General features: G+C 40.9%; 1 protein-coding gene across 10 annotated transcripts in view; it reads right to left on the reverse strand.

Annotated features, from left to right (window-relative positions):
- Positions 1 to 22774, reverse strand: part of mef2aa (myocyte enhancer factor 2aa) — a 121287-nt gene that overhangs the window by 80611 nt on the left and 17902 nt on the right. The window lies entirely within an intron of this gene.

Genomic DNA, 22774 nt, shown 5'->3' on the forward strand with positions numbered 1-22774 from the left:
TACAGTGCATCCGGAAAGTATTCACAGCGCTTCACTTTTTCCACATTTTGTTTTGTTACAGCCTTATTCCAAATTGAATTAAATTAATCTTTTTCCTCTAAATTCTACACAAAATACCCCATTGTGACCATGTGAAAAACGTTTTCTCGAGAGTTTTGAAAATTTATTAAAATTAAAAAACAAAGAAATCATATTTACATAAGTATTCACAGCCTTTGCTTAATACTTTGTAGAACCACCTTTGGCAGCAACTACAGCCTCAAGTCTTTTTGAATATGATGCCACAAGCTTGGCACACCTATCTTTAGGCAGTTTTGCCCATTCTTCTTTGCAGTACCTCTGAAGCTCCATCAGGTTGGATGGGAGACGTCTGTGCACAGCCATTTTCAGATCTCTCCAGAGATGTTCAATCGGATTCAAGTCTGGGCTCTGGCTGGGCCACTCCAGGACATTCACAGAGTGGTCCTGAAGCCACTGCTTTGAGATCTTGGCTGTGTGCTTCGGATCGTTGTCCTGCTGAAAAATGAACCGTCGCCCCAGTCTGAGGTCAAGAGCGCTCTGGAGCAGGTTTTTATCCAGGATGTCTCTGTACATTGCGGCATTCATCTTTCCCTCTATCCTGACTAGTCTGCCAGTTCCTGCTGCTGAGAAACATCCCCATAGCATGATGCTGCCACCACCATGCTTGACTGTAGGGATGGTATTGGCCTCGTGATGAGCAGTGCCTGGTTTCCTCCAAACATGACGCCTGGCATTCACACCAAAGAGTTCAATCTTTGTCTCATCAGACCAGAGAATTTTGTTTCTCATGGTCTGAGAGTCCTTCAGGTGCCTTTTTGCAAATTCCAGACGGGCTGCCTTGTGCCTTTTACTAAGGAGTGGCTTTCGCCTGGCCACTCTGCCATACAGGCCTGATTGGTGGATTGCTGCAGAGATGGTTGTCCTTCTGCAAGGTTCTCCTCTCTCCACGGAGGAACGCTGGAGCTCTGACAGAGTGATCATTGGGTTCTTGGTCACCTCCCTGACCAAGGCCCTTCTCCCCCGATCGCTCAATTTAGACGGCCGGCCAGCTCTAGGAAGAGTCCTGGTGGTTCCGAACTTCTTCCATTTACGAATGATGGAGGCCACTGTGCTCATTGGGACCTTCAACGCAGCAGTAATTTTTCTGTATCCTTCCCCAGATTTGTGCCTCGAGACAATTTTGTCTCGGAGGTCTACAGACAATTCCTTTGACTTCATGCTTGGTGTTTGCGCTCTGACATGCAGTCAACTGTGGGACCTTATATAGACAGGTGTGTGCCTTTCCAAATCATGTCCAATCAACCACAGGTGGACTCCATTTAAGCTGTAGAAACATCTCAAGGATGATCAGTGGAAACAGGATGCACCTGAGCTCAATTTTGAGCTTCATGGCAAAGGCTGTGAATACTTATGTAAATATGATTTCTTTGTTTTTTAATTTTAATACATTTTCAAAACTCTCGAGAAAACTTTTTTCACATGGTCACAATGGGGTATTTTGTGTAGAATTTTGAGGAAAAAGATTAATATAATTAAATTTGGAATAAGGCTGTAACAAAACAAAATGTGGAAAAAGTGAAGCGCTGTGAATACTTTCCGGATGCACTGTATGTGCATGCCTAAAATATTTCAAAAAGCTAATATAGTAAAGTATGCTTAAGTCCTAAATAAGCAGTAAAAAAATGTGATAAGTGAATATTCAGTAGTAGGCTGTTTCATATTCTGCGAATGGGCAACGGGCATAAGCTACAAGTGAAACGGACGCAAAGGCCCTTGCTGCATGACGGGCTGACATTTGATTGAGTGGGAAGTGAGATGTTATAATCAATATGACACCAGAAAGCAGATCAGATTGTCTGTCTGGTTTCACAATGCGTATTACCCCAAGAGTCTGCCTTCAGTTTTCTCATGGTGTGTTTGGATGTGGTTTTCTTTACTTAGTTCCTCTCATCAGGTCAATGTTTGTCTCTCACTAAGGCGCTATAGGAGACAAACAAACGCACACACATACACGTGTGCCTCCAGAGACAGCCTCATTCTCCCTCTCCATAACCCTGGCTGCTGCCAGCCTCTTGCGCTTAAGATGATTAAGAGCGCACCCAGTCTTGGGCTGACATGAACCTTAAATCCACTGGGCATCAGGATGAGGCAATAGGAGGTGGAAGCCGAACCGGGGCCCCTTTTGCTTTTGCCCCGGGGGGGAGCACTCCGTCTGCCCCCTCGCTCTGGCCCAACCTGCTCACAAAGAGGTGCGCCACGGCCCTGTCCCAAACCTCCGCAGAGGCATTCATCATCCCCACTTTCCAGCGCGAGAGAGGAGGACAGACGCATGCGCCCAAATAAAAAATGCCTATGTAAACACATCTCTCATCAGAGAAAGTCACTGCTGAACTCTCTCCTCCAGAGATTGAGAAGCAGCAAGAAAAAGCAGCTCTCCCTCCCTCTCCGCCTTTTTTTGTGACCATATAGCAACAGAATGTGATGACCAGGATGTTTGGGAAGGGAGCAGCGGGTGCCCAGGGCCAGTAATTAGTGGGTTAAAAGAGAACAGGGGTGTTTAGGTGTTTCCAGCACCGCAGAAAAGTTTTCATGGGAGGTCATGTCCCCGGCAACTGGAGGTAGGAAACTCTGGCCACGGCAAATGAGAAAATTTCCCTACAGTGAATCTGAATGAGAAGATGTGTGCAGGACACTGTTCTTTTTCAGCACACCGTATCCCGCAATCCACTCACGCAGGAGTGGCGCAGCCTAATGCCTTGCACGCTGTTCTGACACACAATCCATTCGATTTTAGATATATTCAAATACTTTCACAGTAACAAGCAGAGTATCATGCTAGCTGCAACGTACCACCAGATCACTTTCTTTACAGCACTGCTAAACGATTGAGGAGAAAAGATATGACAAACCACAGCAAATGATAAAATCTGACTTGACCCTTAAATCAGGGGTGATGAACTCCAGTCCTAGAAGGCCAGAGACCAGCACAGTTTGGTGGTTTTCCTACTCAAACACAACTGATTCAACTAACAGCCAGGTTTAGTTGGTGTGTCACTAAAATGTTCACTTTAGCTTGCTTATTATATCAAAATATATTCACAGATATAGTGGGGTCTCCACAGGTTTGTGCAAGATCAAATCCAATTTAGAGACATCAGAACACAAGCTTTATTGGAAGGATAAAACTTTACAAAGTAACAATTTTGCTTAAATTTGAATAATGACTTCAAATCTTAATTATTTCACCATCATTTAACTTATAGAGCTTATAGAGCTAATTTCTTTAAAAATCTAATTTCTAAAACTTTCTGTTGTTTATTTCTAAATTTAAATAAGAAAAAAATGAAAAACGGATTATCAATGTGGTCTCAGACATTTGGACCCCACTGTATTTTGTTTTATTATTTTGTCACTGTCAGTGACAGTTTTAGACTATTGTTATGGTTTACACATGAATTTATGCTAGATAAGTGCCTGGTCATTGACTTGTGTGTAAACAGTGCATCTGTGTGTAAACAGAAACATCAGTGCATCTAAGGATAAATGGAACAGCATCATTTGAAGGACACTCATTCTGAGACAAAAAAAAAATCACTTTTCCTCGTTTTGGGATGAAGTGTACTCACTAAGGGTAGCAAACAGTGTGGAAGTGTGAGCATCTGGATATTAGAGGCAGGTGTGTTAGATTAGGGATAGGATTAACTCCCATGGGCAGACACTTCACTGCAAGCATGGTTAGGCCACTCTAACATTGACATTTTTAACTACTCAGAGAGGGTGATGTGCTTTTGCAGCCATGTAATGAAACACGGCTCACGGCAAGATTTAATATCCCTCGCATACTGAGGTTACTGTGCCTCAAAGGCAGACTTTCAGAAAACACAGAAATACAGTTTTAGTCTCACTTCTCAAGATTATTACTGAAACCTACACTGATAAATGGAATACGTGCAATTCATTCCAAAATTCTTCAATTTCATTGTGATTTTAAACTCAATAGATAGGAGACAACTCTATTTCTGACGCCAGAACTGCAGTGTCTTTATTAATCAATATTATCTTACACTGATACAATGAGAGAAATAAAACTTTTCACTGATTTATTTAAAACAAAAAAAAGGTCTTTCTGGAGGCCACCGTATCAAAGTTGAAAGAGTTGAAATACGGTGCAGGTTTGTGCTGGGAAAAATGACTCAGCTAGGTGATTTCTGCCTGACCTTACAAAGGCTAGACAACACACATCCTCCTGACACATTCCAATCATAAAAGAGCTGCAGGACAACAGACAAATAAATGTTTCAGTTAGATTTAATCTTTTCTATCCCGATTTTTTTCAGTCATAGGCAAATTGAAATGAAAACATCTGGATTAAATGTATTGTGTAAGAGCTTACAAGTTCTTTGAATGGAAACGTTCACGTGGTTGGAGTGCGCTGTCTGACTGTATGTGTGTCTGTGTCTGTGTTTGTGTGTGCTGATGATGTTCTGCTTATCCAAACACAGTGCAACTGAATTACACTGTGGCATCTAGCTTGTAGCTCGAAACTATACTTAGGAGCTGCCACAGCATTTTGCAGAGGAGGAGGGGGGCCCATAATGCATCATATTATGACATTTCTCTGAGGCTGGGAAAGAATAAGACAAGATTCAAGTGACAGTCCGTCAAAAAAAATTTTTTTGTTTTATAATTTTCGCAAATGTAGTCAACAAGCCAAGTTTTGAATCTGATATTGGCTTCTTGAGCTACAAGGAGCTTCTCTAAACTGCAGGTTGGAGATGAAGATGTAGATGAAAAGTAATCAAATCTTATTATCTCCATCACTGTGCAAACTGCATGACTGCATAAATCAACATCAACTGTGGTTTCTGACACTGTACAACATATTGTTATCCATAAAAATGCACAAAAGTACATGACATTGCTAACAAAGTCATTGCAGACATCTTGATGTCTGCATTTTGTCTGTAGTTTTATCCATTTTTATAGGTAACAGTAGGTCATACAGTGTATGGCAGAGGTCAGGAATTGTAGAGCTCAGCCTAATGGGCCTGAATGGAACTTGAGCGCTTTTGTGTTCCTCTTTGTGCCTCTATGTTTCGCCTCCGGATGACAGGAGCACCTTGGCGGCATGCTTAGATCGGGCGGGGGATGCGGAGGAGGAAAGCTGCCATTTGGCCCTGCGTTCACGAAGCCTGCTTTCACTCAGGTTGTCTAAGAGCTCCTGCTCTAGAGAATGGACCGTGCAGTGCTTTAAAGGAGGGCAGATGGAAGCAGCACCTCGCCAGTGTCTCACGGCGCCTTCTGTCTCGCTCCGCTGTTCAGCACGATTCACTGGAGCTCTACTACATACACCCACTCCGCACAGCACCTCGCAGTCAAGGGCATTCACTTGCTCAGACTCTGAAACTAGAACCGCAAGTAGTATAATCAATGAATCCATAGATTGTTATTTAATAAATGCATTGATCGATTAATTGCACCATTAGGATCGTTCTGTTTTTCTCTCATTTTGCACTTTTGAACAAGTTCTGTTTTGCATGATTTTCTTCTTTTCTGGTGCAATTAAACAACAGATGCCATATCGCCCCCATGCTTCCTGTGGTGTACTGCAGTCAGTCAGAATGACACTTTATATAATTTTAGAGCATTACAGAGTACTTGTATCTTAAGTAAACGACTATTCAGAATTTGTCAATAATCAAAGTCATCAACTTTGTTGACTACTCATAAACGTCTCCACAGCCGTGGCCGAGCTGTGAGCAACACCGTCTCAAAAACTGTGGGCCAAAGAACCAACATCTAGCCCACATATATATTGATGGTTTAACTGTATTATTCTATCCATTCTATTGCATGAAAATGAAAACGCTTAAGGTCTACTGGGTCTGCCTGTAGTCAATGCAAAAAGGGCTTCCTTGAACCCTGCTTCTTTAGAGGTTTAGTTCTGAATTTGACTTTAAATTAGGTCAAACTCAGCAGACAGACAAACTATCAGCGGATTCTGAGAGTAAGTTAAACATACTGTGTTATCTTAATAGCACCGTAGGCTACGCATTGTGTGTTTTTGTTGGTAGTGGCAGTGGTCCATGCCTTCAATACATTATCAAGCATTACAAGGAGGGCAGTGACAATGAATAGCCTGGCGTGCAAATACAATAACTTATCCGGCCTGATGGATGTACTCTGTGCTTTAAAATAGAGCACATTCTCTAGTTACTTCACTGTACAGGAGCTCCATTCCCCTACTGCTGGCCCAAAGCCCCCTTCACTGCATGAGACGTTTGTAGTAAAAGATCAGTTCCTTAGCATGGAATCACTTGCTAAGTTAGACTAATGTCTGTACATGTGAGTTGAGTCACACGTTCAGTCAGACACGCAGATGGAACTGCTTAGACAATCAACACCTCGTCAGGGGGAAACAAGGGGCCCATGGTGTTTGTTTGCTTATTTATTTATTTATCGCCTGTCTGCTAGTGCTGCATTCTCGCACCTGTCACACAAAGCCAGGCATAAACGACAGGCATCAATTAAACAGCTCAGAACGACGAAACTGACGTGCATGCTGCAGTTCTTCTGGGAGATGAGTGATGGGTATGCTGTGTGAATGGAACGCAGGTAGATGAGGAAGGAGGCTGAGATAATTGGGCAAACAATGGAGCTGTTTCTGGATCAGTTTTGCTTTGAAGGATTGACTGTAGGAAATAGCTGATACTAGACTGGGTTTCCTTTTTTTTTGTGATCATTTGGTTTAGCTAGCAATTATATCTTGATCCATAATTACAATGTGAGACTCTTTAAAGCAGTAGTTCACCCAGAGATGTTAAAGGAGTAGTAACAGAAAAAAAAAACACATTTTTACTATTTTACTCATTGACATACTTGCTTATGTAGTTTCTAACACTGTATGACATACTGTAGAAAAGTATGCTGCATAGAGAATCCACCTACTGAAAGTCTATTTGAGATTACTTAACAACTAAATATGATGATGATCTACGCATGCATTTTGCACAATGCTAATGCTTCCATTACCATTTTGCTACACTAAATCCGTACCTCAAGTGCGAAACTGAAGACACAGTTCAGACGTTAAACAGTGTCTTAGCTGATAAAGAAAATTTTGCACATTTCACTCTCCACCAAAGTATTACTTTAATGTAATTAACAATGGATGGAAACTAATGACGACCACTTCTCATTTGCACAATGCTAATTTAACAATAGCTTTCATTCACTTACAGTAGTGTTGCAAAAGTATGCACACAAGCATAATCATACAGCCACACAATCTGCTTCTTTGCAGTGACTGCAAAAACTGATCCAGAAACAGGCTTCCTGGTCAGATGTGCTTAGCAAGTGCAGAGTCAAGCCTCTGCCCCCTCTTCTGTGGTCAGTTACAAAGCTGCTTTGGCAGTGACTTGTCTAAGACCCTGCTGGACGGCTCAAGCACGTGGCTGCTGGGAGCCAAGCCAACGCTGTTGCACTGGATCCACCCCCACCCACAAGCAAAGACACAGTAAAACCTTCCCAACACTCATCTGCTCCTCTACAATCTGCTGTCCCTTCTCAGTACTCCTGAGTCTTCTCTTTCCTATGCTCTATTTACCAAGCAAAGGAGTAGCAGAAGATATTCACACAAACACAAGAACATACAGTAATCTGTCCAGTGTGATTTGAGTGAATTGAGGCATTAAGCTATTAATTATATTCCCCTTGATGGATGCAGTTTGTCCGTACTGCTTGGTGTGCTCGGACTGCACCTGTTCCGTGATGTCTCTGATTTAACCCAGTGCTCTGATCGATAAGCCGGGAACATGCCTCTGTGGGAGCGGCTGCCTATGTTTGAGATGAAAATCAATGGAAGTACATAGCACATGTAATGTGCACAGACTGCTGCTTTTACACATGTGCATGTGCTGCCCTGACCCTGACCTGTCTACACACAAGGCCCATGCACACATGTAGACACACACATGGGCAATACGAACACACATTTATATCACAATATTTTCCTGGAATAAAATGATATCATGATATACAGTACAGTACAGTGCAAACTGCACCCTTTATTTATCTAATTTAGAGTTAAAACAGCCATTTATATGCCCTTTCAGTATTTAGTGTGACCACGCATCCTTTATTACCTCTTTCATTCTTTTCAGGAGACTTCTTTTCAGTTTTTCAAAGGGATATTTTTCTACCTCTTCAAAGTTCTTACAAGTTGACTGCATATTTTGCTTCTCACAATCTGCCCATAAATATTTTTTTCTTAGTAACAGCTTCTTGACAGCTACCTTTCAGACCCATAGTGTCGTCTTCCTACAATGGATTTTTCCATCAATCAAGAGTGGAGCTCGATTTTCTCCTCTTTCTCCAAGGTGACAGCTTTAAGTGCTGTTTATCTGATGGTGACAGTTTTGGTGATATTAAAAATTACATTAGTATTAATAATAATACTGTTGGTAGGTTATATATATATATATATATATATATATATATATATATATATATATATATATATATATATAATTTATGTTTGTATTTGTTACAATGTATTTATTCTTCTTATTATTATTATTACTAATATTATTACTATTATTATTGGCTATTCGCATTTCAGCATTATTGGACCTATCAAGGTATCCATGATATGGGGCAGTCTATATCACAGTACACCGACACACCGGAATGCACTTTCATACCTCACATTCGTAACTCACACACAACAGTGGGCGACTGTGAGAAATGCCACAAAGTTTCCTGTCTTGAAAGTGTGGGGGAATTCAAGGGTTTTCAAAATGAGTCTTTCAAGTTTCTCAAAATGAAATATCTATTCAGACATGTTTCCATATTCTCAATTATCTACATTATGAAGTCAGAACTTAGGTGTTATACCCGTTTATGCAGAGCAGGAAAGGTAACCGAATCAGTGAAGAAAAGACAGCTCTCAATGAGGTCTTTACAGTCTCATGACTAACAAACAAGTGAACTCCATTGTTCCTAACACTGCTTTAGAGTGGTGTGTATTGTATTTGAGATGTGAGGATAAGAGGTTCAATATAAATGTAAATCACAGTCCTTGTGAGCGTTGTGTGTGTTCAAGTGTCTAAGCATATGTGAAAAAGAGTGACTCAGGCCTTGTGTTAGTTGACTATATCTCTCTCTCTCACTCTCCTTCCTTCTCCTGTGGGACATGGCTTCAGTAGAGTGGGAGGGCTCGTGCTGGGGTCAGGCCTTTCACACTCAATAAAACACACTCAACTCACACTGTAATTACCTCCTCCCACCACCACCATCACACATACACCAAACAGTATAACCCCTTTTGTGGCTGCCAAAACCTTTACACACAACCCCGGCACCTCACTGTAGTACAAACCTATCATTTTGCAGTGGGCTGCCCTAATCCCTTACTACATTAAAGCTCCCTTTCCCCAACTGACTACAGTGTGCTGCATTAAAAATGAGCTGGACATGGAAAAATACAGGACTTTTGTGCATAATAGTCCTTTTCACTGGACTATGACAACACACTAGCATGCCAGAACACAAAATCAACTGTTTCCTTTTCAAGTGAGATTGATGACCCAATAGATTATTCAGATATTCTGGACCACAATTCTGTTGAAAACAGCTTATAATTGCTTTTATATCAAAACACCTACATGCCTTTCATGACAGGTGGCAAAAAACGTATTCCAAGCACCGCAACAACTGATGTCTATACAGGTTTGTCATTTGTTATGAAAGGCTCATGTGGGTGTCATGTAGACTTATGAATGCTACCCTTTGGTAAAGTGTTACTGAATCATTTTGTTATAGTAACAGTTTAAGGTAAAGAGCATTTTTTCCTTCTTCAATAAAGTTACCACTTCAGAGATGTGTTCTGTTACAATGTTCTGTTAAAACAGCAACACTGTACTTCTAGAGACAACACAATCAAAATATTTTAACTTTTCCACAGGCATCATAGCTGGGAGAACTGTAGAATTGATCTCTTTGATTGAAAATTTTAATTTTCAACCCCAAAATTTCTTGAAATTTGTTTAGGAATACAGAGAGAGAGTGAAATGTATTTTGTACATGTATTTTACATCTCTATTTATGCAATTGTTTTTAACATTTTAAGACTGTAGCTGCACAGGACGCAGAGATTTGTACAACGTCCCTGAACTCCACTGACACAAAAAGCACAACAAACCCTTTTTCCCATGTGTACTTCAAAGGTTGCCTTTTCCTCACAAGTAAAAGTGAATGAAAGCAGCAGAATGAAAAAAGGCCCGAGTGTCCTGCCCAGTCTCTTGTTTCTCCCACTTGAAGGCGGCTGCCAGAATGTCGGGCAGGCGCAACTGTGACAGCAGCGCCACTTCCTGTGGGCGGCCCGTCCCGAAGGCCCGTGGGCAGAGCAGAGCGCACTCCTACATCCTGCTCCTCACTTCCTGTTTTTCAGACCCCTACAGATGACCACTAACAGGCAGTCAGACATGAGAGAGAGAGAGAAGAAAAAGCAAAAAGGCAGCACGCCTATGGGACAAGCATCCGCTCTGATCCTTCCCCTTGTTATCTTTCCTGCCTGTAAAGTCAGAGACTAAACAACAACACAAGCCCATCTCCAGTGGATTCGAGCGCCATGTTTCGCTGTGTTTACAACCAGGGTCGTTTTCGCGGGCTACTCGCCGCCCCCTCCGCGGGCTCTCACTCACTTTCTGCTGTCTGACAAAAAAAAAAAAAGGCAGGCCTCTCCTTAGTTCGGCCTCGGCTGATAAGCGGCTAAAACACGACCCAGCTTACATAACCGAGAATCAACATGCGATAACAGCAAGCGATACCAAAGAGGGACTTCTCGAGCAAGTCAACTTCCAAGGAAACAATACAAAACAGGGTGCATGTCTGTGCAATGTGGAGGAGGAATTGTGAACCACGTATCGCCAGGCCAAACCCAACACTAACATTTGTAAAACTAACATAGTGCGAAAGCAAAAACAATAGCAATTGATGCGGCCTACGGTAAAATGGATTTGTGCTAAATGAATAGGTGGATATATAGAAAGACAGAAAGAAAGATAAAACATTTACTAATGCTGAAGGAAACTGCAGAGTTACAGCCGCAAACAACAGAACTACACAGGCTATAAACAAGTCTGAAAACCCAGAGTCAAATATTTGATACATATTTTATATACATTTATATACATACATTTTATATACATATTATATACATATTTTGTTGATAAACAACACTCCTTCAACAGGGAACAAACCTAAATATGCCAGTTTCTGCTCATTTTAGTGCACAATTCCTATTTATTTGCTGAATTTAACATATTAGGTGCATTTTATGCTATATTTTTTCCAAAATGACAACATAAGCAAATAAATACCAACAGTACATTAAAATGTGCAGAATTTTGCTTTCTGTGGAGGACATATTAACTAGTTTTTAACAATAAATGTACTTTGATCATGAGCGTCCAAACTTTTGCATAGAACTGATTTTAGAATTGAAATCATTTTTAAGTAATACTATGATGGGTTTATAAATATGTGCTTTGGTGAATGGTGAATATTTTCTGGATGTTGGACGAGTAATGAAAACTAGAAAAATGAAGGTAGGTTTTTATATGACAGTGACAACATAACTCAAGGTAGATAATGAGAATTCTTTAAATGTGCAAGAGAATATTATGCCCATCCACGCATGGGGCTCCAAAAAGTATTTTGGACACTTTTGCCATACTTAAAATTGTTAAGTTCACTGTACTAGGAAACAAAATTTCAAACCATGTGGCCCTTTAAACAGACCATTCTAAAAGCTTTCAAAAAGCAGCTGGTGTGTTTCAGATGATTCTTGTTTGAGCAAATTTCAGAATGCATATTTGAATTCAAAATACTTTTCTGAGTTCATGATTCAGTCAATGAACTCAAGCTCACTGATACCAAAGTAAGAAAAACTTTCCACCTCTGTGCTTTACAGTGCTCATAGTGCAGTCTGGTTAAATTCTTCTCGAGGCTTTCTTCACAAAAAGAGTCATGTTTAACTACAGAAATACTAAAAACATCAATAAGTGTCAGGCTACTGTTAACCAATAAAATGCTTATGCTACACAGCTCAGTCCCAGATGAAGTCTATGTGTAAGAGGGAGTGATGTGTGAACACGAGGAGAAAGAGAAACAGAGACAGGGTGAGCATGAGAGGGAGAGAGGAGTTGGTGGAGTTGAAGCTTTGTTGTGGAGGTCTTCTGGGCTGCTTTGTACCTGCAGACAGTGCGGCTGGCTGGGATAAGCGTGGCTCTTATCTCCCTCTCCACAGCAGGCCCAAAGCAAAGCCAGCAGTGGCGCTGGTGTTAATGTCTACTGATGCTAATCTAACACTAGCATGATCCTATAGGAGCTGCTCTCTCTCTCTCTCTCTCTCTCTCTCTCTGAGCTGCTTTCTCTCTTTCACTTTCTCAGCGTCTCTCACTCTTTCTCTCTCTTTCTTTCACTCTAAGCTGCTCTCACTCTCTCTTTCACTCTCTCTCAATCCTCCCTTCGTTAGCTCTCTCTCGCTCTCCTCCCTCCTCTCCTCATTCCCTCACCTGTTTCCAAGGCAACTAATGAGATATAATTAATAAGATCTATGAAAGGGGGAGGGGGGTATGTGCAGAAATGAGTGAGAAGGAGGCTTTGAACAGCAAGAACTCGGTCAGAACGATACCAAACACATCGTCTATGCTGTGCAGATAGGACTTTTCGCACTATGTTAACTTCATTAATACATACAGATGTATACCTCTCAAAGCCTTTTATCAGGAGTCCTATTTCCTACATCTTTCTTATATTTCATTGTTTCAGTTGTTATATGTACGACAAACAGCAGTAATTTTGTCTTTACATGACCATTTTCCAACCTCTCTTAACCTGTTAGGTTTACACAGGCTGGTTTGTTACTGTGCCTTTAAGACTGGTGTATGTAAATAAACTCTTGTTGTGAGTAGCTGTCCTGTACTATGCCTCTTTCAAATAGCAGTCTGGACTGAAACACTCTTTTCAGCATGAATGGGCAAAGCTAAACTGCTATAGGATAAACAGGAGCATATGTGTAAATGCATTTTTTTGTGACAAAAACAGTGAAGATCTTTTTTGCAGCTTAGGTTCCATGTATGGACTATATGAAAGTGGACTGTGTAGTGAGTGGTTAGTTTTGAAACTTTAACAATATTTACATACTACATCAAACTTTATTTCAAAAAGTGAGGACAATTTGGTTTTCCATGATATTGGTTCTTTAAGGCTTTCTGCATTTGCAGTGCCTTTTGCCTGTTTCACAATGGAGCCTACTTCGGTGTATACTATTTCAAGATTAAGGTGTAAATTTTTGCATCTCTAGAAAAATATTAAAAGCTTTCTGTTCATCAGGGCCAAAGGGGACAGTCCAGAAGGATGCGTCACCAAACAATGAAACCTCTGGAGTCTATATTTAGTGGCTGGAAACCAAGAGATTTCGCAAAAGAAACAAATTTTGAAGTAATCAGTGGTCATGCTTCATACACATGCGATGCTGCCTACGCTAGACTTGGTTTTCTTGTGCTCTAACTGGGGAGGGATTTCATGTTTTGCCCGGGTGGAGGGGTGGGAAAGGGGAAGGATGTGGCGGGATCTGAAATAGCACAGTTTCATTTCTCCAAAATGGACAGAAATAGGAGCTGACAGCATATCTCCTCACAGGAGGATGTGTCTATTGAGGAGCAAATCCGAGATTTGTCTCGAAGTCATGGTTCCACGTGGCAGCATTTCTGTCCTTACCTGACTCTTAGCAAAGAGGTGTGTCTGAGGGCCAGATGTTTTCATTGTCTGGAACCCGTAGCACCGCACTGACGGCTACACCCGACCTCACATGCGCATGGCAAAGCATGATTCTCATACCAAGATAATGTCATACAAACATAAGTATTTTAGAGGTGAAGCATCGTGGTGGATTGGCTAGATTCACAGTTAGGTCTGAGCTGCCTTTGTTTCTTGCCAAAGCTATCTCTTTAATCTCATCCAGTCTCTCACACAGGCCTGCCAAGAGTGTGGATTTGTGTATACTGCTTTGTGGGCAGACGGTTTGCATGTACATGTGTTGATGTGGCCACTTGTGTGCATGTGCACTATCCTACAACATATTGTACTGCTGTAACAAAACCTGGTGTGAAATGCTGACTTTACATGAGAAGGGTGAGAAGGGAAAAACATTAAATGTATGTGATGCAACTAATATTTACTTCAAGTAAATTTGTACAGTTTCTGCTGGTCAAGTTGTAATCAAGTGATCACATAAAGTGCAGTTCAAATGTTGTAAAAACAAATTTTAAAATGCATTTGTGTGTGTGTGTGTGTGTGTGTGTGTGTGTGTGTGTGTGTGTGTGTGTGTGTGTGTGTGTGTGTGTGAGAGAAAGAGAGAGAGCGAGAGAGAGAAATTGAATATTTTGTTTGGCCCCAATACAGCCAGCCACTAACACTGCTCAGAAGACAAACAGCAAGTGGTTAATCTCTCTACTGACCGCACCATAATCCCAAATCGGATCAATGCCAGTTCAATCACCTATCCTGCTAGCATGTACCTAACCTCAACCAGGAAGGAGCCAGCCACAGAGCGGGAGGGAAAGTCACTTATCACCTCCTGAATACCATCACCACATCCAAAACTCCCCAGATGGAGAAGCTCCCAGTGCTCTCCAACAGCATGATTGCTGATGATCATGTAGCATGTAGCAAAACACAGGAGCATTTAAAGGTATTAGTAGTGAGGAAATGCTGAGAGTGCTCCTTAACTGATGCAGAAGTGCATCACTATGAACAGGGTTAATTTGCCACTGTTGTAGCAAAACCTCATATCTCCAAAAATATTATGGGGAAAAGAAAATGTTCTGATAAGCCAGCGACAAAATACATTATCTAGCTTATTGTCTGTAATTTTCAAATATGACATCTTATTTCTCTCTCCCATAAAGTTTTTTGGAGACATGAGGTTTTGTTATGACAGTGACACTTTAATCCTGCTTAAAGTTCATAGTGCCTTTCTGTATCAATTACAGTGAGCACTCTCATCATTTCTCCACTACTCTGAAAAATCACAGCGCATCCAACAAATAAAATAAGCCTTGTGCACCTTTTATACAGTAACAGAAACATGGCATCACACAGAAAAGTGCTATCCCCTGATACGGTACACTGTTACCAACTTGGACGTGCTCATGCTGTAATTTCTGTGAAGGCAGATTGAAAGGAGTTGGTGAGACGCTCGATTTAATAGGGTTAAATGAGTTTTTAAGGTTCACTACATCACTTTTGCTTTGTACCTTTTCATACCCTTTAAACAGAAAAATAAAGTTAAAAGCCTGGAGCCAACTTCAAAATACTTAAAACAAAAAATGTAAAGAGAATGAGGTCTAGCAAGGTGCCCACCTAGTGACCCCAGTGAGCTTGTCTCCAAAAAAGTAGTTTAGCGTCCATTTTTTAGAGTATTTATAAAGAGTTAACCCCTTAAATGCACTGTATTTTCTGCCAGTTGTTCATATATACCTTGGGTGTTTGAGATAAATGCTTACTTCTGTCAAAAAATCTACTGGCAATAACTGAATTACATTTTTGTTATATTTTTAAGACTTGCTGGGGAAAAATGGAAACAGTCCAGGAGAGAAATGTAATATATGTATTTTATGCACTTAATATAAGCATTCTAAGTGATATCTGTGGCTGGAAGAGAGGCAATATTTTGAGACTCAGGAATAAACACAAAAATAATTAATAATGTAGAAACAGATGTTAAAGAAACAGAATAGAATAGACTGAAAGGAAGCAAAAACACTCCACAATAGTCATCACTGCAATCAATCACAGACCCCAGCAAGGGCGAGAGCCCGTTAGGGAGGACTCTGCAAGGTGACTTTGACTAGACTAGACGCCTCCGGGACTGCGTTGAAAAAGCCACAGAAGAAACGTCAGTGTGGCTCCTGCACTCCAAAAGTCCCTCTGCCTCAATCATTCATTATGTCCTTAAGTCATGCTACTGAAGGTTCTATATCTATATCAATTCATACCAACACTGCACAGCACTACCTGAGTATAAACTAACAAACTTAAAAAGGAAGTAAGAGAACTAATTAGAGAAATCAGTTGCTGGAGTAGGACTACCTGTGGCACTCTTCCTTGGATTTAGTTCAGTATCCAGGCGTTCCGTCATTTTATTTGGTTTCAAACTTTGGAAGGCAGAGAAAGAATTTATGAAACAGGCTACGGACATAATATCAGGATATTTGCCATCTGGATCTGGTCTGCACAGTTGGTGTTGTCTTTTCAAATGCAGCTTCTTTATGCATGCTCTGCTATTGGGCACTGTAAATGTCACAGTCAATCTCTTTCCAAAGACTGAGATTTGTCTGAGCTGGTACAACAAAACTGATATTAAACTGTTAAAACACAGTCCAAGATATGGTCTACGTATGTGTGAGTGTGCACGTATGCCTCTACATGTACAGCGATAAAAAAGGACATGAGATTAAAAAAAAAAAAAACTTGCAATGGAACAAGAGATGTGCCACCATTGCTCCCCCGCCCCACGGTCGTGTGCGGTAGAAGCGTTGTAACATAATTACTGCTGGGACGCTCCTATTCCCAGTGATCCATTTGCGTCAGTCAGGTTTCCAAGCCGAGCCGATGAATGGATTCTCAGTTTCTCAAGGATAAAGCGATGACCCTCACCGAGCAGATCCATTTCATGCGGGGAGGCCATTCTCCTGGTGGATTTTTTTTTTTTTCGCTTGTGCTAATTGTAGTCTGGGATTTTTTTGGGGTCTGCGATCAGAGAAACAAAACTATTTGGCACCAATTTAATGCATATGCACATGCGTGTTTTGGAAAGACAAGAAAAAAAGAGATATTTAGTGCACATGGGGCTTAACCTGAGACTACCACCTCTCATATCAAACGCATCTCTGGGAGAGTTAAACTGTATTTGAAGCAATAAAACAATGCAGATAGTTCACAGATGGATTTCAATTCTGAAAGCCTTTCAAAAGGGCTAGAATGTTTGTCCCTAATTGTTGCACTTCAAATTAGGGATGTAAATGATGAATTGATGAACAATTACATGACAAATAAACAATTGTTTCACCAACACAATTGGTTGAAAAAAAAGGTTCACTTAATTTTATTTCATTTACATCAAAGAGCAGCTCCTGTTTAAATGCTCATCAGTCATATTGAGTTTTGAACTGTATGCATGAGGGCACAACAGGCAGTTGGTTCTGCAGTATAGGACTACTAAAACAAATAAATGCGTGGATGAATGTAGTTTTGTGAGAATGATAGCACTACCATATAAAAGACATCCGCAAGTGATAAGAGAATTACTTCATCCGTTTTCCCTGAGAAAAAGTGTGATGCACAGCTATCTGAGCAAATCACACGGGTGTGCAAAACTAAAAAGAAGGACGAGATAGATGGAGAGCTACTGAGGTACATTGATTGGTCTGTTTAATCATGGACTACTACCACTACTTTAAACTGAGTTTCAGTTTAAACTAAACTGGGTTCTAATGTAGTTCTTAGGGTGTGTACATAAAGTACATTGACTTTATGTACAAACCAATGCTTGGCACCACCTACTAGTACTGTCTTGAATTATCATCATATAATGCCTTTGCCGTATCTCCCACCCCTAGTTCCACAATCCATATGACAGGTTTTAAAATCTTGGTACATTAATACAGAATTTAGCTGATGAGTACGCTCATAAGTCTGCATACATTGAGTATTTAACAATGGCTTTGAATGTACGTCAGCCAATTAGCTTTTAGAACCAATACTATCCGTTTTACAAAATCTCATGGGCCGGGTCCTTGATTTTAGGCCTGCTGGTTCACAATTAATTGTCGACTAATGACAGTTGGTCATCAGCCAAAAGAGTCTTTATAAAGTTTTTAAAGTTAATTCCACATTGATGTGTAAAAATAAGCCTTTGGTTGTTCACTTGAAGCATTGTGTCATTCCGGCTTTAAAACATCAACACCTGATAGTCTTTTCACATCAAATGGAAGGCCAAGTTTTCACCAGCTCTCTAAACATCTTCATCACAGTGTCTCACTGTTGAGGAAAAACTGTAAGCTAAGCTCTGAAATTTTTTCACCTTTAAAATTCATCATGACAATATGTCGATGTAATGACCAGACATCTTCATGCTGAAGCTGGCTTTGAGTTTCGAGGATCCCCATGAAAGCTTCAAGGATAATTACTTCAATGTCATCAAACCTATGTCCTGTTTTTTTTCTAAAAAGATAGTAGGCGATGAAATAACGGTTGAGATGGAGCGATATGCAGAATGTTCTGCGCTCAACCTCGGAAATTTCAAAGCTTTCTGTTGCCTTTTACGAGTTTGTCAATAAGTGAATCATTCCTGCTTGAGGCGGATGACTGAAATGCTATATTTTAAATGAAGACCTTCTTCTTTTCTGCTCAGTCTCTCACACACAAATGTGCTCAAACACATACATTCCTGCACACACACAACACTTAACGCTAAAGTCTGCATGAAAGCGTTCTTTTGGACTTGCCGTGTGAAGTGATGGCATGTGTCCCTGGCTCTTTTGGCAAGGCTGTCCTGTAGCACAGAGCGAGAGAATGAGAGAAGAAGAGAGATAGAAATAGAGAAAGTGTCGTCACTAGAGATAACTAATCCCACCGAAGCTTTGAGGAGTTCCAACCCCCCTGCCCAAACATCCCCACCCCTCTTTTGCCCCCAAAGGCAGCTTGCGAGCTGTGTTAAGTGGCATGGCAGCCTTTTGATGTTGCCCAGATCCCAACTCAGAAATGGTAAACAGCACAGATGAATCGACATCTTCCTCCTGAGGGAGCGGAGCACATGAGGATATTAGAGATGCCACACGTTAATGTGTCTCAGTGCCACACACACACAAATCACAGAACACAGAGATGACACAGTCATATGCAAGACGTACTAGAAATCTCTACTAGCATCGTACCTTATCTCCATCTGAGAAGAGATACTGTACTGGAAAAACAACCGCTGTGGTTACATCAGAGAGCAGAGCTATTTCCCTCCGTTCAAACACACAGAGACGATTTTATTTTTGTAACTCCCGAGCTGTTATGGCACCCTCTTATTGGTGGGTTAGTACTTCTGCTTTTTATGGGAAAACTTTCAAATGGCTTAGAATAAATATTTGATGCTATGCTCTTCCCCCATGACATTTCAATCCTCTTCATAGTGACTATGTTTCACAATGCTACATTATATAAAAGGTTTATGCAATCCAGGCAGCGTGGAAGCCTGTGACTCACAAACTGGGAAAGGTTGTGAACTGATGAGATTTTTTTTATAGAAAAATTGATGCACAATAGTCTGTCACTGGATGTGTAGATACGCCATATCAGATTGGAAAAAAGAATGACAGGAATACAACATGAATGCTGAATCTGTTTGAAGTATTCAAATAATAATAATAATAATAATAATAATAATTCTAACAAAGCCTTTGGGCACATAGCATTTTTCACCTTTTTAATTTTTCAAAGTGACATCACGGCAGCCCGAGCCACAGCCTCCCCCAAGTCTCGTTGGGGCAGCTAAACAAAAACAACATCGCCCTGTACCCTGCAATTTCCTCAGGCCACGACCGCAGAAAAAAGAGAAAACAACTGGCAAGTCCAGCCAATCCTTTCAGTTCATTATAGGATAAAAGGCTGAAATGGTACGATTCATTCAGAGTTCACTTGGTTAGGAATCTTGTGTTAAGTTTTTGGATGGTTGAAACCGCAGGCTATTTTGCATTGCCTGATGAGAAACTAGAAACGATGCAGAAAGGAGGATAAGTGTCATCGCAGCATCCAGGCACCAGAGAGGATTTGAAAAGAGTGTTGCTGCATCTCGTCTTTTTTTCCCTTCCTTCTCGTTCAGAGCCAAAGCTGAGTAACAATTTTCATTTTAAAATATAGATGTGTTCTTACATAAACATCTGCTCGCAGCAGCGCTGCTGTTTACGCAATGTGGCCTTCGATGAAGGCTCTTCCTTAGAAAACTCACCGCTCTTGAAGCAATGAACTAAAATTGTGCGCACTGAAACTTCGAGAGATGGATTTACACACTCCTCATTCACATTTATCTTCCAATTAAACAGCCATTTTTCAGTGTAGAAAGTGCAGTGCGGTCTCCTTGGGCTCAACAAACATGAACAGCAGCTGGCTGAAGCAAAAACAGACTGAACACAATAAATACAATGACCTTGAATACAAAGACCACATATACTAAAGGTATGCCTCTGCAATTGTGAAAGCAATTGAAGAACTAATCAAAATATTAATCACAGGACATTTACAAAAGCTCACAGTGTTATAACACACCTGACAGACATAGAGAGAAAAAATGCATGAGATACAGAGAGGAAACATTACGGAATAAAGTATGGTAAAAAAAAAAAAAAGCATAGTAACATAGAATGAGATGAGAGCAGTCAGGCCTTGCTGGAATGCAGTTTAGATGTCTCAATTTATGTTGTTGTAGCTACTTGAATCTAGGCAGGCTTAAAATGACAACAATGAATGTGCCATCATGCCAGCTTGACTACTAGGGATGTGCATCCTGACAAATTTTGATATTCAAGTATTCCCTAGTGCTAATGAATGGGCATCTTGTTAACTGTGGAAAAGGAATAAAAATTTAGAAAAAAGTCAGAGGGAAATAGTTTTGGTGTGGATGAAACAGAGGCTGCCTCTTCAAATATGAGCTAAAGCTACATCTACGTGGTACAACACTGGATGCTGATGAGGACTTGTCATCTTACACAAGGTGTTTTTTTTTCCACAGTTCCACAGTTTCTGGACCTAGCTAACATCAGCTAGATTAGTTAGCCTTGTTAGCAAGCAATAAAGTTGCATTTTATCTGCTTTCTCAATCACGTCCTAAATGACATACTTACATTTAGTCACTTGTGGAGCAGCACAGTGTAAAATACATACTTACTCACAAATATGAGCAAACTGTCAAATTTTACAGTCTTGTTAAAACATAAAATCAGTTTTTCATTGAATTGTTAGCCTCTAAATTTTCTCCGTCTTCCTGGGATAAAATGGAACGAGCAATAGTGATTTCAGTAATCAAATACTGGTCTGTTCAAACACAACTGCTACAACAGTAATCCTCAGTGGGTGGAGCATGAATAGGTCAATCCCCTGATAGCCTGTAGCTGTGACTGGAGCTCTGAGGCTAGTCTGCTTTCCCTCAACCCCCACCCCAACCACCCCGCACCCCACCCCCCAAACACACACTCCTTGTGGGCGAGGCCTGAGAGTTGTAGAAGCAGCTGTAGCACCATCAGGACCTCAGCAAAGGGCCAGGGAAGGGCAGGACGACAGATAAGGGCCCTGAGAGCCAAAGACCCAGTCCAAGTACGGCCAGAGAACAGCTGAGATCCCAACAGCCCCCCAGTCTACTGTTTCACGAGGATCAGCAGAGCGTGTCACTGGGGGAGAGCGAGAGAGACAGAGCGAGCAAGTGCGAGAGAAAAAAAGACGTTACAGGGGGGTGGCTGATGAACAGCTAAACCTACACACTTGCTGAAAGAGGTGAAAAAAGGCCTTGATTTAGTCCTGACAACCTGATGACTGGGAATGACTTAATAAATAGTTTTGCCTACTCCTTAATTCCATAAATAATACATCTGCCTTTTCATTACATTTACAAAATTTCAAACTGTAACTAACAATTATGATCAATGATTATCCCCTAAATCCCAACCTTATTATATCCTAAGTCTTAATATTTAGTAACTACTCCAAAGAAAATATATTCAAACTACTTGCATTATTCTTAAATTGCATGCTATAAGTGTGTAATAAAAATCTCAATCCACCAGTAAGTCCTGAATTTTATGTATGCGGGCCCACAGGTTAGTTTCTCATTCACATAACTACATACGTATTAGTTTCATAGAAGTTACTAAACCATCTATAAGTTACTGAATAATAAATCCTAACATTACTAACTAAATAATCTTTATTTTAAAAAAGCTTTCACTGCCCATATTCTGCACACTGAGACATTTTGAACACGCCGTTTAACATATTCATCAAGTGCATTTCTCATTTTTCAAGTCACAGTGTGCACAGTGATTTCGTAATTATGCCTTTTTTCCCAGAGGGAGTGGCGTCATGTTTTCCCTGGCTCAAAAGCAACAGTGCCTGCTCGAGGCCATAGGGAGGCTGATGTCATGCCAGTAAAGCTGATACCTCCCTGTCCTGCCTTTCATTTCTTGTCCTTACATGGCAGAGGTCAGCTGCACCGTATTGGCCCCAGAACTTTCTCATCTCATCCATCCGCCTGTGTCTCACTGTGCTCCTGACCACCGGTGTAGGGTCACGGAAGCCTATTGACGGATGGCCGCGGCTGACCCTTTCGCATACTGATCTGTGTTCGATGAGAGTAAAGTCAATGCTCAGGCTACAGTATGGGGAAACCTAATAGGTTTGAGTGGCCTTTAATGAGGGGAAACAAACTGCTTCTTCATTGTGGCCAGAATCCAAGAAGAACTTCATACCATACAGAACAGGTGAAAAAACTGAGGCAGAAAGCTGGACTAGGGCTGAAATGGTCAGTCATAAAAATAATCACTGTAGCACTCAAATGAATGTGAACCCACAGAACAGAGATTGTTCATCTTTCAGTAAAGCCAAGATGAAAAACCCTGTTCACGTCCAGCAACAGAGATTCTACATG

Source organism: Pygocentrus nattereri, chromosome 7 (assembly GCF_015220715.1).
Source record: "Pygocentrus nattereri isolate fPygNat1 chromosome 7, fPygNat1.pri, whole genome shotgun sequence".
Lineage (NCBI taxonomy): Eukaryota > Metazoa > Chordata > Actinopteri > Characiformes > Serrasalmidae > Pygocentrus > Pygocentrus nattereri.